This window comes from Neolamprologus brichardi, chromosome 3 (assembly GCF_056152115.1).
Source record: "Neolamprologus brichardi isolate AB-2024 chromosome 3, ASM5615211v1, whole genome shotgun sequence".
NCBI classification, from domain to species: Eukaryota; Metazoa; Chordata; class Actinopteri; order Cichliformes; family Cichlidae; genus Neolamprologus; species Neolamprologus brichardi.
In genome coordinates, this window is record NC_142106.1 from 48630764 (window position 1) to 48645974 (window position 15211).

Genomic DNA, 15211 nt, shown 5'->3' on the forward strand with positions numbered 1-15211 from the left:
GAAAGAAGAAAAAACTCGGACCGGGCCGCCTGGCCACCCTTTGTGCGGGTGTCCGCTCCCCAGGCTCCGAAAGCCTTGCCAGCCCTTGTGATCGGGTGGCACCGCCCACCAGGCGTGTGAAAGAAAGAAGAAAAAGCACGGACCAGGCCGCCTGGCCACCCTTTGTGCGGGTGTCTGCTCCCCAGGCTCAGAAAACCTTGCCAGCCCTTGTAATCGGGTGGCACCGCCCACCAGGCATCTGAAACAAAGAAGAAAAAACCCGGACCGGGCCGCCTGGCCACCCTTTGTGCGGGTGTCCGCTCCCCAGGCTCCGAAAGCCTTGCCAGCCCTTGTGATCGGGTGGCACCGCCCACCAGGCGTCTGAAACAAAGAAGAAAAAACCCGGACCGGGCCGCCTGGCCACCCTTTGTGCGGGTGTCCGCTCTCCAGGCTCCGAAAGCCTTGCCAGCCCTTGTGATCGGGTGGCACCGCCCACCAGGCGTGTGAAAGAAAGAAGAAAAAACCCGGACCGGGCCGCCTGGCCACCCTTTGTGCGGGTGTCCGCTCCCCAGGCTCCGAAAGCCTTGCCAGCCCTTGTGATCGGGTGGCACCGCCCACCTGGCGTCTGAAACAAAGAAGAAAAAACCCGGACCGGGCCGCCTGGCCACCCTTTGTGCGGGTGTCCGCTCCCCAGGCTCCGAAAGCCTTGCCAGCCCTTGTGATCGGGTGGCACCGCCCACCTGGCGTCTGAAACAAAGAAGAAAAAACCCGGACCGGGCCGCCTGGCCACCCTTTGTGCGGGTGTCCGCTCCCCAGGCTCCGAAAGCCTTGCCAGACCTTGTGATCAGGTGGCACCGCCCACCAGGCGTGTGAAAGAAAGAAGAAAAAACCCGGACCGGGCCGCCTGGCCACCCTTTGTGCGGGTGTCCGCTCCCCAGGCTCCGAAAGCCTTGCCAGCCCTTGTGATCGGTTGGCACCGCCCACCAGGCGTGTGAAACAAAGAAGAAAAAACCCGGACCGAGCCGCCTGGCCACCCTTTGTGCGGGTGTCCGCTCCCCAGGCTCCGAAAGCCTTGCCAGCCCTTGTGATCGGGTGGCACCGCCCACCAGGCGTGTGAAAGAAAGAAGAAAAAACCCGGACCGGGCCGCCTGGCCACCCTTTGTGCAGGTGTCCGCTCCCCAGGCTCCGAAAGCCTTGCCAGCCCTTGTGATCGGGTGGCACCGCCCACCAGGCGTGTGAAAGAAAGAAGAAAAAACCCGGACCGGGCCGCCTGGCCACCCTTTGTGCGGGTGTCCGCTCCCCAGGCTCCGAAAACCTTGCCAGCCCTTGTGATCGGGTGGCACCGCCCACCAGGCGTGTGAAAGAAAGAAGAAAAAACCCGGACCGGGCCGCCTGGCCACCCTTTGTGCGGGTGTCCGCTCCCCAGGCTCCGAAAGCCTTGCCAGACCTTGTGATCAGGTGGCACCGCCCACCAGGGGTCTGAAACAAAGAAGAAAAAACCCGGACCGGGCCGCCTGGCCACCCTTTGTGCGGGTGTCCGCTCCCCAGGCTCCGAAAACCTTGCCAGCCCTTGTGATCGGGTGGCACCGCCCACCAGGCGTGTGAAAGAAAGAAGAAAAAACCCGGACCGGGCCGCCTGGCCACCCTTTGTGTGGGTGTCCGCTCCCCAGGCTCCGAAAGCCTTGCCAGCCCTTGTGATCGGGTGGCACCGCCCACCAGGCGTGTGAAAGAAAGAAGAAAAAACCCGGACCGGGCCGCCTGGCCACCCTTTGTGCGGGTGTCCGCTCCCCAGGCTTCAAAAGCCTTGCCAGCCCTTGTGATCGGGTGGCACCGCCCACCAGGCGTGTGAAAGAAAGAAGAAAAAACCCGGACCGGGCCGCCTGGCCACCCTTTGTGCGGGTGTCCGCTCCCCAGGCTTCAAAAGCCTTGCCAGCCCTTGTGATCGGGTGGCACCGCCCACCTGGCGTCTGAAACAAAGAAGAAAAAACCCGGACCGGGCCGCCTGGCCACCCTTTGTGCGGGTGTCCGCTCCCCAGGCTCCGAAAGCCTTGCCAGCCCTTGTGATCGGGTGGCACCGCCCACCAGGCGTGTGAAAGAAAGAAGAAAAAACTCGGACCGGGCCGCCTGGCCACCCTTTGTGCGGGTGTCCGCTCCCCAGGCTCCGAAATCCTTGCCAGCCCTTGTGATCGGGTGGCACCGCCCACCAGGCGTGTGAAAGAAAGAAGAAAAAGCACGGACCGGGCCGCCTGGCCACCCTTTGTGCGGGTGTCCGCTCCCCAGGCTCCGAAAGCCTTGCCAGCCCTTGTGATCGGGTGGCACCGCCCACCAGGCGTGTGAAAGAAAGAAGAAAAAACCCGGACCGGGCCGCCTGGCCACCCTTTGTGCGGGTGTCCGCTCCCCAGGCTCCGAAAGCCTTGCCAGCCCTTGTGATCGGGTGGCACCGCCCACCAGGCGTGTGAAAGAAAGAAGAAAAAACCCGGACCGGGCCGCCTGGCCACCCTTTTTGCGGGTGTCCGCTCCCCAGGCTCCGAAAGCCTTGCCAGCCCTTGTGATCGGTTGGCACCGCCCACCAGGCGTGTGAAAGAAAGAAGAAAAAACCCGGACCGAGCCGCCTGGCCACCCTTTGTGCGGGTGTCCGCTCCCCAGGCTCCGAAAGCCTTGCCAGCCCTTGTGATCGGGTGGCACCGCCCACCAGGCGTGTGAAAGAAAGAAGAAAAAACTCGGACCGGGCCGCCTGGCCACCCTTTGTGCGGGTGTCCGCTCCCCAGGCTCCGAAAGCCTTGCCAGCCCTTGTGATCGGGTGGCACCGCCCACCAGGCGTGTGAAAGAAAGAAGAAAAAGCACGGACCGGGTCGCCTGGCCACCCTTTGTGCGGGTGTCCGCTCCCCAGGCTCCGAAAACCTTGCCAGCCCTTGTGATCGGGTGGCACCGCCCACCAGGCATCTGAAACACAGAAGAAAAAACCCGGACCGGGCCGCCTGGCCACCCTTTGTGCGGGTGTCCGCTCCCCAGGCTCCGAAAGCCTTGCCAGCCCTTGTGATCGGGTGGCACCGCCCACCAGGCGTCTGAAACAAAGAAGAAAAAACCCGGACCGGGCCGCCTGGCCACCCTTTGTGCGGGTGTCCGCTCCCCAGGCTCCGAAAGCCTTGCCAGCCCTTGTGATCGGGTGGCACCGCCCACCAGGCGTGTGAAAGAAAGAAGAAAAAACCCAGACCGGGCCGCCTGGCCACCCTTTGTGCGGGTGTCCGCTCCCCAGGCTCCGAAAGCCTTGCCAGCCCTTGTGATCGGGTGGCACCGCCCACCAGGCGTCTGAAACAAAGAAGAAAAAACCCGGACCGGGCCGCCTGGCCACCCTTTGTGCGGGTGTCCGCTCCCCAGGCTCCGAAAGCCTTGCCAGCCCTTGTGATCGGGTGGCACCGCCCACCAGGCGTGTGAAAGAAAGAAGAAAAAACCCGGACCGGGCCGCCTGGCCACCCTTTGTGCGGGTGTCCGCTCCCCAGGCTCCGAAAGCCTTGCCAGCCCTTGTGATCGGGTGGCACCGCCCACCTGGCGTCTGAAACAAAGAAGAAAAAACCCGGACCGGGCCGCCTGGCCACCCTTTGTGCGGGTGTCCGCTCCCCAGGCTCCGAAAGCCTTGCCAGCCCTTGTGATCGGGTGGCACCGCCCACCAGGCGTGTGAAAGAAAGAAGAAAAAGCACGGACCGGGTCGCCTGGCCACCCTTTGTGCGGGTGTCCGCTCCCCAGGCTCCGAAAACCTTGCCAGCCCTTGTGATCGGGTGGCACCGCCCACCAGGCATCTGAAACACAGAAGAAAAAACCCGGACCGGGCCGCCTGGCCACCCTTTGTGCGGGTGTCCGCTCCCCAGGCTCCGAAAGCCTTGCCAGCCCTTGTGATCGGGTGGCACCGCCCACCAGGCGTCTGAAACAAAGAAGAAAAAACCCGGACCGGGCCGCCTGGCCACCCTTTGTGCGGGTGTCCGCTCCCCAGGCTCCGAAAGCCTTGCCAGCCCTTGTGATCGGGTGGCACCGCCCACCAGGCGTGTGAAAGAAAGAAGAAAAAACCCAGACCGGGCCGCCTGGCCACCCTTTGTGCGGGTGTCCGCTCCCCAGGCTCCGAAAGCCTTGCCAGCCCTTGTGATCGGGTGGCACCGCCCACCAGGCGTCTGAAACAAAGAAGAAAAAACCCGGACCGGGCCGCCTGGCCACCCTTTGTGCGGGTGTCCGCTCCCCAGGCTCCGAAAGCCTTGCCAGCCCTTGTGATCGGGTGGCACCGCCCACCAGGCGTCTGAAACAAAGAAGAAAAAACCCGGACCGGGCCGCCTGGCCACCCTTTGTGCGGGTGTCCGCTCCCCAGGCTCCGAAAACCTTGCCAGCCCTTGTGATCGGGTGGCACCGCCCACCAGGCGTGTGAAAGAAAGAAGAAAAAACTCGGACCGGGCCGCCTGGCCACCCTTTGTGCGGGTGTCCGCTCCCCAGGCTCCGAAAGCCTTGCCAGCCCTTGTGATCGGGTGGCACCGCCCACCAGGCGTGTGAAAGAAAGAAGAAAAAGCACGGACCGGGTCGCCTGGCCACCCTTTGTGCGGGTGTCCGCTCCCCAGGCTCCGAAAACCTTGCCAGCCCTTGTGATCGGGTGGCACCGCCCACCAGGCATCTGAAACACAGAAGAAAAAACCCGGACCGGGCCGCCTGGCCACCCTTTGTGCGGGTGTCCGCTCCCCAGGCTCCGAAAGCCTTGCCAGCCCTTGTGATCGGGTGGCACCGCCCACCAGGCGTGTGAAAGAAAGAAGAAAAAACCCAGACCGGGCCGCCTGGCCACCCTTTGTGCGGGTGTCCGCTCCCCAGGCTCCGAAAGCCTTGCCAGCCCTTGTGATCGGGTGGCACCGCCCACCAGGCGTCTGAAACAAAGAAGAAAAAACCCGGACCGGGCCGCCTGGCCACCCTTTGTGCGGGTGTCCGCTCCCCAGGCTCCGAAAGCCTTGCCAGCCCTTGTGATCGGGTGGCACCGCCCACCAGGCGTGTGAAAGAAAGAAGAAAAAACCCGGACCGGGCCGCCTGGCCACCCTTTGTGCGGGTGTCCGCTCCCCAGGCTCCGAAAGCCTTGCCAGCCCTTGTGATCGGGTGGCACCGCCCACCTGGCGTCTGAAACAAAGAAGAAAAAACCCGGACCGGGCCGCCTGGCCACCCTTTGTGCGGGTGTCCGCTCCCCAGGCTCCGAAAACCTTGCCAGCCCTTGTGATCGGGTGGCACCGCCCACCAGGCGTCTGAAACAAAGAAGAAAAAACCCGGACCGGGCCGCCTGGCCACCCTTTGTGCGGGTGTCCGCTCCCCAGGCTCCGAAAGCCTTGCCAGCCCTTGTGATCGGGTGGCACCGCCCACCAGGCGTCTGAAACAAAGAAGAAAAAGCCCGGACCGGGCCGCCTGGCCACCCTTTGTGCGGGTGTCCGCTCCCCAGGCTCCAAAAGCCTTGCCAGCCCTTGTGATCGGGTGGCACCGCCCACCAGGCGTCTGAAACAAAGAAGAAAAAACCCGGACCGGGCCGCCTGGCCACCCTTTGTGCGGGTGTCCGCTCCCCAGGCTCCGAAAGCCTTGCCAGCCCTTGTGATCGGGTGGCACCGCCCACCAGGCGTGTGAAAGAAAGAAGAAAAAACCCGGACCGGGCCGCCTGGCCACCCTTTGTGCGGGTGTCCGCTCCCCAGGCTCCGAAAGCCTTGCCAGCCCTTGTGATCGGGTGGCACCGCCCACCAGGCGTGTGAAAGAAAGAAGAAAAAACCCGGACCGGGCCGCCTGGCCACCCTTTGTGCGGGTGTCCGCTCCCCAGGCTCCGAAAGCCTTGCCAGCCCTTGTGATCGGGTGGCACCGCCCACCAGGCGTGTGAAAGAAAGAAGAAAAAACCCGGACCGGGCCGCCTGGCCACCCTTTGTGCGGGTGTCCGCTCCCCAGGCTCCGAAAGCCTTGCCAGCCCTTGTGATCGGGTGGCACCGCCCACCAGGCGTCTGAAACAAAGAAGAAAAAACCCGGACCGGGCCGCCTGGCCACCCTTTGTGCGGGTGTCCGCTCCCCAGGCTCCGAAAGCCTTGCCAGCCCTTGTGATCGGGTGGCACCGCCCACCAGGCGTCTGAAACAAAGAAGAAAAAGCCCGGACCGGGCCGCCTGGCCACCCTTTGTGCGGGTGTCCGCTCCCCAGGCTCCAAAAGCCTTGCCAGCCCTTGTGATCGGGTGGCACCGCCCACCAGGCGTGTGAAAGAAAGAAGAAAAAACCCGGACCGCGCCTCCTGGCCACCCTTTATACAGGTGTCCGCTCCCCAGGCTCCGAAAGCCTTGCCAGCCCTTGTGATGGGGTGGCACTGTTTCCGTTAATGAACAACATAAGAAGGAAAAAAAAAGTGGAATCTGTAATTGGAATCTTTAAACAGCTACTCAGAAGAGGATCCAGATGTTTCAAAATACTTTTCTGGCGAATGTTTCAGTTCTGCAAACATAATTACTGCAATTAACGGACTAAAAGTCGTCACTTTTCAGCCCCATTTATGGATTTAAGGATCAAAGAATTTAAGGCTCTAAGGATCAAATTGGTGGTAAGATTCTAAATATATGTGACATCATTATCCCGTAAGCCAATTAGGTTGTCACATGGACAATTTATCTGTAAAGTTTCAATCCCTGTCATCAAATCTCATCTGAGGACAAAATCCACAAGAACAACATAAAAAAAGAAAGAAAACCTACCTTAGAAACACGTCGGGTTAAAAGAGACGGCATCACTGCAGAGGTGAGGACAGGCATCTGTTTGAAATAGAGAAAACCATAAGCACAGTCATACAGACACATACACACACACAGGCTCCGAAAGCCTTGCCCGTCCTCATGATGGGGTGGCACCGCCCCCAGGCATGGAAAAGAATGGTAAAAATATGGTAAATGGCACTTTACTAGTCCCTAAGGACCCCAAAGTGCTTTACACATTCAGTCATCCACCCATTCATACACTGGTGAGGACAAGCTACATTGTAGCCACAGCCACCCTGGGGCGCACTGACAGAGGCGAAGCTGCCTAACACTGGCGCCAACGGGCCCTCTGACCACCACCATTAGGCAACGGGTGAAGTTTCTTGCCCAAGGACACAACAACCGGGACTGTCCAAGCCGGGGCTCGAACCGGCAATCTTCCGAATACAAGGCGAACTCCCAACACTTGACCCACGATCACCACAAAAGAAAGCAGAAAAAACCTGGACCAGGCCTCCTGGCCACGCTTTATATTGGTGGACCTCCCCTTGCTTCTCAGAGAAACCCTCTACAGAAGAGTTTAGAAAGAAAAAACGTGTGAGTTCTGAATGTCCTGGTGAGTCTCCACCTGTTACAGGTGGGTGCAGCCTGCACTGTCTCGAGACAAACCAGACCAGCTGCACCACAGACACTTCAAACCTTATCTCAAGACAAACACTGAAAGACAAAATAAAAAAAGAAGAAAACAAACCCTAGAAACATGCCGGGTTACAGGAGACGGCAGCCGTGTAGAGGTTGAGTCTGTGTGAGTCTTTTTTCTGTTTATGAACAACAGAAAAAAGAAAGAAAACTTACCTTAGAAATCTGTAGGGTTGTTTTCTCTGAGACATGTTGGAATCTGTAAACAGTTACTCCGAAAAGGATCCAGATGTTTCAAAATACTTCTCTGGCGAATGTTTCAATTCTGCAAGCATAATTGCTGCAATTAATGGACTACAAGTCGTCACTTTTCACCCCTATTTATGGATTTAAGGATCAAAGGATCAAACTGGTGGTAAGATTCTAAATATATGTGATGTCATTATCCCGTAATGACATCACATATATAGGTTGTCACATTTATCAGTAAAGTTTCAATCCCTGTAAAGTTTCAATACTCTGCCCAGGCTGCTCTACCTTAGAAGAAGAAGAATGTTGACCTACAGTACCTTGAAAAACTTTCACCCATTTTGTCACTTTACAACAACAAACGTAAAAGGAATTTTTCTTAGATCTTCTGTGACAGACCAACACAAGTTACCACATTACTGTAAAGTGGTATGAAAATTATACATGTCAAAGGAGCTTGCAAAGAAAAGCATCTGGACTTCTTTAAGTTACTTGAAGATGTTTCACCTCTCATCCGAGTAGCTTCTTCAGTTCTAAGGTCAAATGGTGGGGAGTCCCAGATTTAAACCTAGTGGGAGTATCCCCCCACAGAGGGACAAAAGGACCCCCTGATGATGCTCTAATTGCCTGAGCCAAGTCTGGGAAATCTGGGACTCCCCACCATTTGACCTTAGAACTGAAGAAGCTTCTCGGATGAGAGGTGAAACGACGAGAGGTTATCCCAGGAAGTCTCCCATCCAAGTACTAACCAAGCCCAGCCCTGCTTAGCTTCCGAGATCAGACGAGGTCAGGCGTGCTAAGGGTGGTATGGCCGTAAGCTGCTGCCCACAGCACAATGTGTCAATTTATGGAATCAAGTGATGAGGTGGCCAGTACCTGAAGTTACGAACACAATCCTATAACCCTACCTGCATGCTTGCCTAATACCCTAACCCAAAGACTCAGTTTAGCATTTATCCAGCAGCACAGGCCCTGGATTTTTGAAGATGGCCTCAGGAACCAGCACAGGGCCTGGTGTGGTGTAGTTAGCCTCGGCCAGCAGCACTGGCCCTGGTGTGTTGTATGTGGCCTCAGCCAGCAGAACAAGACATTGGTGAAAACAGCCAAAAGCAATGTCGTTAATGTGCCCTCATTAATGGGCAGCTGCTTTGGGTCTTTTAATACACCCCTACTCTGGATCAAAAGCAGTTCAATGACATGAAAATGAAAGGCTTACAGCACCAGGTATTCCCAGGCAGTCTCCCATCCAAGTACTAACCAAGCTCAGCCCTGCTTAGCTTCCGAGATCAGACGAGGTCAGGCGTGCTCTGGGTGGTATGGCCGTAAGCTGCTGCCCACAGCACAATGTGTCAATTTATGGAATCAAGTGATGAGGTGGCCAGTACTTGAAGTTACGAACACAATCCTATAAGCCTACCTGCATTCTTGCCTAATACCCTAACCCAAAGACTCAGTTTAGCATTTATCCAGCAGCACAGGCCCTGGATTTTTGAAGATGGCCTCAGGAACCAGCACAGGGCCTGGTATGGTGTAGTTAGCCTCGGCCAGCAGCACTGGCCCTGGTGTGTTGTAGGTGGCCTCAGCCAGCAGAACAAGACATTGGTGAAAACAGCCAAAAGCAATGTCGTTAATGTGCCCTCATTAATGGGCAGCTGCTTTGGGTCTTTTAATACACCCCTTCTCTGGATCAAAAGCAGTTCAATGACATGAAAGGCTTACAGCACCAGGTATTCCCAGGCAGTCTCCCATCCAAGACAACGTCTAGGGTGTAGCCCTTGCATGTTGGCCCAGACACAATTCTGAAATCAACAAGTCAAGAGCCCTTTCTCAAGTACAGACTCGCGTTCTCGGCGAGACCGGACTTGCCGAGAACGCGAGTACGGACTCGCGATTTGTACAATTGGAACACCAGCGTACTTGATGATGTCACAGGTCCGGAGTTTTTACTGCCGTCCCCTCTTAATGTAACTGTGATTAATATGTTATGAAGCTTAACTTTAATCTCAGCCAAACCAATTTACTCAGGAACAAATAAAATCGGTGCAGCGTCCGCATCACTGCAGCCGCAGCACCAATCTGTCTGTCGATCTCCAGCTCCCTTCTCCCATCACTCGCGAATAGGACCCCGAGATACTTGAATTCCCCCACTTGGGGCAGGAACTCATCCCCTATCCGGAGTGGGCACTCCACCCTTTTCCGGCTGAGAACCATGGCCTCAGAAACATCGGAGCACGTTTGGAAATATATAGAAATATATGATATCTTGATAAACTGAGTAGATATTTGAAGTTTACACAGCTACATCCTCGCCTGAAAATATCTTAAAAGTTTATTTTGTGACCCAGAAAAAGTAATATTTTTTAGCCGCGGTTCTCCGCCATTGCCGCGTTTGAGTTTTGGACGGAATGCATTCTGGGATATTTAGCTGTACCCAGTAGCGGTTTTAGATACGGGCGACACGGGCGGTTGCCCAGGGCGGCATCGTGGTGGGGGGCGGCATCACGGGCATCGGCAAAAAAATAAAAAATGCTCGTACTCATGCTGCCCCGACATCAGCCAGCGCATATTGGGAATGTCACAGGCACCGATCAGTTTTCTATCGCCCATTTGCTGGGAGTAAGGGCGCCCTTCGTTTGCGAGGTGCGCCTGCTGCTTGCGGCGCAGAGAGGAGAGGGCGGGGCGGCGGGGGATTTTCTGACCGGCTGGAGCAGCGTCTAATAACCAACTCGCAAAGTAAAACAAAATAAAAACAAACCAATAAACACGAAAACACCCGACATTATGATACAGACTTATAATTTGCACCGATGTTTTTTCGAAATTCTATACACGAAAAGTGAGTGCGAGAGCCCTCGGTGCGCCTGCTCGCTGCCGAAGTCAAAGTAAACTTTATTGTCATCTCCGCTACAGACAGTCCAGTATATAGAGAGACGAGACGACGAGGCTCCAGTTACAGCAGTGCAAATAAACAAACAATATATGTAAGAAGAGTAAGAAAATAAATATACACTTTAGGACTCGGGGTAAAGGGATCAATAACAATTTTAAATTTACAGTTTGATGATTTAAAGTCTCACACACAACCCGTCAAAAGGGGAGGGGGGGCTGCTGCTTCCAAATAAAACACATTTCATTCACAATGTTGTAAATCCAAGCCCATTATGTATTCATGATTTGAATCCTGGGTTGTGTGAAATCCCAGAAATAAAGACAAAGTGAATCTGTGAATTAAGGTGTAGGTCTGTTAGGTTATGTTGTGGTGAACCTCGGGTTGGGGGATGAATGTTCATACTGGAGTGCAAAATTAAAACCAATGGAAGATGGAAAAGAAAAGTTCAAAGCCATCATGTCTTCAGTTTAGAAAAAAGAGAAAAGAAGAGGAAGAGAAACAAGCAAAAGATACAGGTAAGCAGATGTGTCATTGGATAATGGCAGGTCATGTATCCTGAAACAATCAGAATCAGAATCAGAATACTTTATTAATCCCTAAGGAAATTATGTGGGTTACAGTTGCTCCAAGAAGAAATGGTAAAAATAGCAACAGTAACAGACTAAACTCCAAACAATACATTATGTTACAGATTTTAATATTAATTAGTCATTGTCAGTTTTTGATTTGTCCTGTTCTCATTGTATGATGGCTGTTTGGTAGCTGTTTGGATACTATGCATACTCTCTCTCTCTTCATATGTGTATATGTGTGTGTACAACAGTTTTATGTTAATGTACAATCCTTAATATGTTTTGTGTGTGTGTGTGTGGGGGGGGGGGGGGGGGGGGGGGGCGCCAGAGGGAGTGTTCGCCCAGGGCGCCAAACAGGCTAGGACCGCCACTGGCTGTACCAAGTCCACACAAGTCACCACCGATGCATGCTCGATAAGATGGGCAGAGCAAGGACAAATCCGGGAATTTTTCGCTTTCTCGGCTTGATGCGTACTACGAGTACATGAGAACGCAAGTATGCACAAGTACGCATATTGAGACAGGGCCAATATATTTAAGTGGATAAAAGGTAACTATAGTTAGAACCACAGGACAGCTTAAAGTCAGGAGCTGGGAGTCAAATGAGGAAAAAAACAAATCTATTTGCATTTAAAACAGTCTTTGATGATAGAGGCAACCCCGTCTCCCATCCCAGACAACCTGGGCAATGTTCCAGCAAAGGTGCCACTTCACCAGCACAAAGCTATGTCTCAGTTAGGAACATAACGTCCAGCTTATTACTTCCCCTCCTATACCTTTGGCATTGCGACGAATAAAACTGCAATGGGTGAGCATGCTCCGATAACATCGGGTCAACCGGAAGAAGGCAGCGCTGTTTGGCGGCAGAAAAAAGTTCTAAACAGCCATGATCGCTAGTGGCAAGGACCTGCCGCATCCAAGTTCTGACTCGCGCGTGCTTCCCAGATCGCACGCCATGTATACGTGCACTTTTTTAGCACTTCCAAGGATTCCAGGGTGGATCATGTTGATGCATTTTCTCTGGTACCGACGCCAAATGTACAGAATAATGTTGGCTCAGAGTTTAAAGGTGAAGCTGTTCAAATAACCTTTTATGTTTCTGCCTTATTTTCTTTTAGGATGAAAAACTGCACTTAAATATTTATTACTATTATTTAAAGACGAATATTTTGAAAATTTACTTAAAGTACATTAATCCTAACAATAGAAAGATACCCTGGGTATGTTGATCTCACGTTGTAGTATAGGGCCCAGAAATGTATGACGTTGACACACAGAATAGAGGTCTAGTCACACCAGCTCTTAAAAAGTGAGAAATGTTGATCGGGACAGGGGCAGGGCAAAGCACCAGCAGTTGGGGCGGAACCACATCTAATATTACTAAATCTCAAAAGCTAAAAAAAAAACAAAACTCAAGAGGTGTTTAACTATTTTCATTTTTTTAGCCACACTGAAATGATTCCATGTTTGTTGAAAACATGATTACATGCTTTATTTCCCATATGGATAAATGTATTGCTTATCCAATAATGCCACTACTTAGATTGACCTTTGGCCTCACAGTACTTATTTGTTGCTTTGTGGTCATTATACTTGATCAGTCAAAATGATCTGTGTTGCATACACCTCATTTCTTCCACAGGACAACTTCTGTACTGTCCAAGAAGCTGTTTGCTTTGCCCAACTCTCCTCTGCAGTATCCAATTTACACAGTAAAGCCCTTGTCCTCCTCTGTCATACCAGGTGAGACATGAAGAAATACATAGGTAATGAGTAATAAAAGAGATCCTGCCAAATAGGGCACTGCAGCATGTCATATATTATCAAACACAATTTCAGGGTAGCGCTACCATGGTTACAGACAGGAAGGTGGATCTCGGTTTTCACATGTTCAGTCACTTCCTTGATCATTTGCCTTTTTAAATTTTCTTTGTTATATGGTCAATATAACCACTGACGTATCTATTTCTTTCCATCATGGGATGCTGTCACAGTGTGGTCATTTTAATTTTAGGTTTACAGCTGCATGCAGGAAAAAGGAGCAGCTACAAGGTTAGTGTCATAAAACAGTTCAGCTTGACAGGCAAATCTCAACAAACTCTGTTAGAATAGTAGAGGTGCAAGATGGGTATCAAATATTTCTCCAAAGGTAGGTCTGTATGTTTCATTTAAAAAAACAGTGAACTTCAAGGCTGCCACTGTAGTATTTCTGCTTGGTAAAACTTTAAATTTCCTCATAGTAATTGTGATGACCTTAGAAGCTCTTGGTAACTTTCATTTTAATACTATTATCATAGAGATTTAAAGAAACAAAGATGTTGAATTTGCATTCTTTATGTTGTAGGAATAATTCTTTGTCATTTGCAAATGAAGCCATTTTGGTGTTGAGTTTGAGTTGAAGACAGAAACCCCACCGTAAGCAAAATTGTCAGGCCCTAGATACTTTGCTGAAGATGAGTTGGATATTTAAAGCCAGAGTGTTAGTAATATGAATTTTATAATTTGCTAAATGATTATTAAACCAAAGCTATTTCTCAAATAATATAATTACTTTAATGTATAAAGTCTAACTCAGGACCTATCCAGTTGCCCCACCAGTGCTTTTCTTCATTCATTCTCACTTGAAGTCACTTATTTACATTACCGTAATAACTTTTTTTGGTCTCTGGTTGTCATGTGCTTCCCATGTGGATGGCCCCTAAGCTCTCTTTAGCATTTTGCTAGCTGCATACATAAAGCCCTGCAGTAACATCAGGCCAGGACACTGAGTCTGGTTTTGTGGTTGTGGTCTGGGGCCAGCTTTCAAATATAAGATAATACATCTAAATCAAATACCACAAGAAATTAGGTAAATTAAAAATGAAAACAATTTTCTGTGATTGTATGTAAATTTATATCCAGCATTTACTGTCACTGTGATTAAAATGAATGATGTCACAGATGTCTGTGTAAGTATGAATACTTGGAGTACTTTTTAGTTTATTCAGATTTTTCTATTCTAGGTGGTCTTAAAAGTCTCTAAAGGGATCCTGACCACAGATATTCCACCAGCAGAGGTCACAGTCGAAGGTGAGATTCCACTTCTCATCAGTTTATATACAAATTGGTGACAAAAAAAGCTAGAACTCCTATACTAAACAAATCTGTTATTTTGTGGAGGTTAATTTGTTGGCTTGATTTGTGTCTGATATATCCTTTAAAAGGGTGGGTCACTGCAAATCAGGAACAAATATGTTCTGAGTCATTAACTTTATTCTATGGCAGAACATTTATGTCCTGAAAGTATGAATAGGGCATGGAGGGGTCACTGCATGATATGATGGATTTGATATGTTATGACATTCACAATCAAACTTCAATCTAAAGAAGACACTGGAATGAAATGTTGTGAAATTGTAATTCACAGGTTCTGGTGAGAAAGAATTGATAATCAAGTCCGGGAGCCTGGAGCTGCTCAATGACGTGCTGGTCAAAGTGTCCTATACTAGCACAGTCTACCATATCAACACTGGAGACCTTGGTCTGCATTGTCTGGGAACTCAGTCTTGTCTTTTAAGCCCAAATCTTCTTTTTAGTGTACAATAAGTATTTTTTCTTTTTCTTTTTTTAGTAACTTTCCAGTTTGAAAACCATAAAGCTGTGTTCGCTATTGCCATCAAGCAGCCTCATGTACCAGTCCTGTATGACATGGGGACAGGTAGGAATCTACTTTTTAAACAAGGGTATTAAAAGAGAGAGAGAGAGAAATGCAGGAAAACCATGAATTTTATGAAGGTTCTTTCACAGTATATGCCAACCCAATTATTTCTTTGGTTTTATTTTGTATCTTACTACTAGTTAGTGGGAATAGTGTGTTGTTAAAATATTAAGTATCCATCCACTTCCGCTTATCCTTTTCAGGGTCGCGGGGGGCGCTGGAGCCTATCCCAGCTGTCATAGAGCGAGAGGCAGGGTACACCCTGGACAGGGCTAACAGGGCTAACACACAGGGACAGACAACCATTCACACTCACATTCATTCGCACATTCACACCTAGTGACAATTTGGATTATCCAATTAACCTATCCCCACAAGCTGCATGTCTTTGGACGGTGGGAGGAAGCTGGAGTACCTGGAGGGAACCCACGCAAACACGGGGAGAACATGCAAACTCCA

At 51.4% G+C, this 15211-nt stretch overlaps 1 pseudogene; it reads right to left on the reverse strand.

Annotated features, from left to right (window-relative positions):
* Positions 1 to 8802: 8802 nt before the first annotated feature.
* Positions 8803 to 8921, reverse strand: LOC148104947 (5S ribosomal RNA; annotated as a pseudogene).
* Positions 8922 to 15211: the final 6290 nt, after the last annotated feature.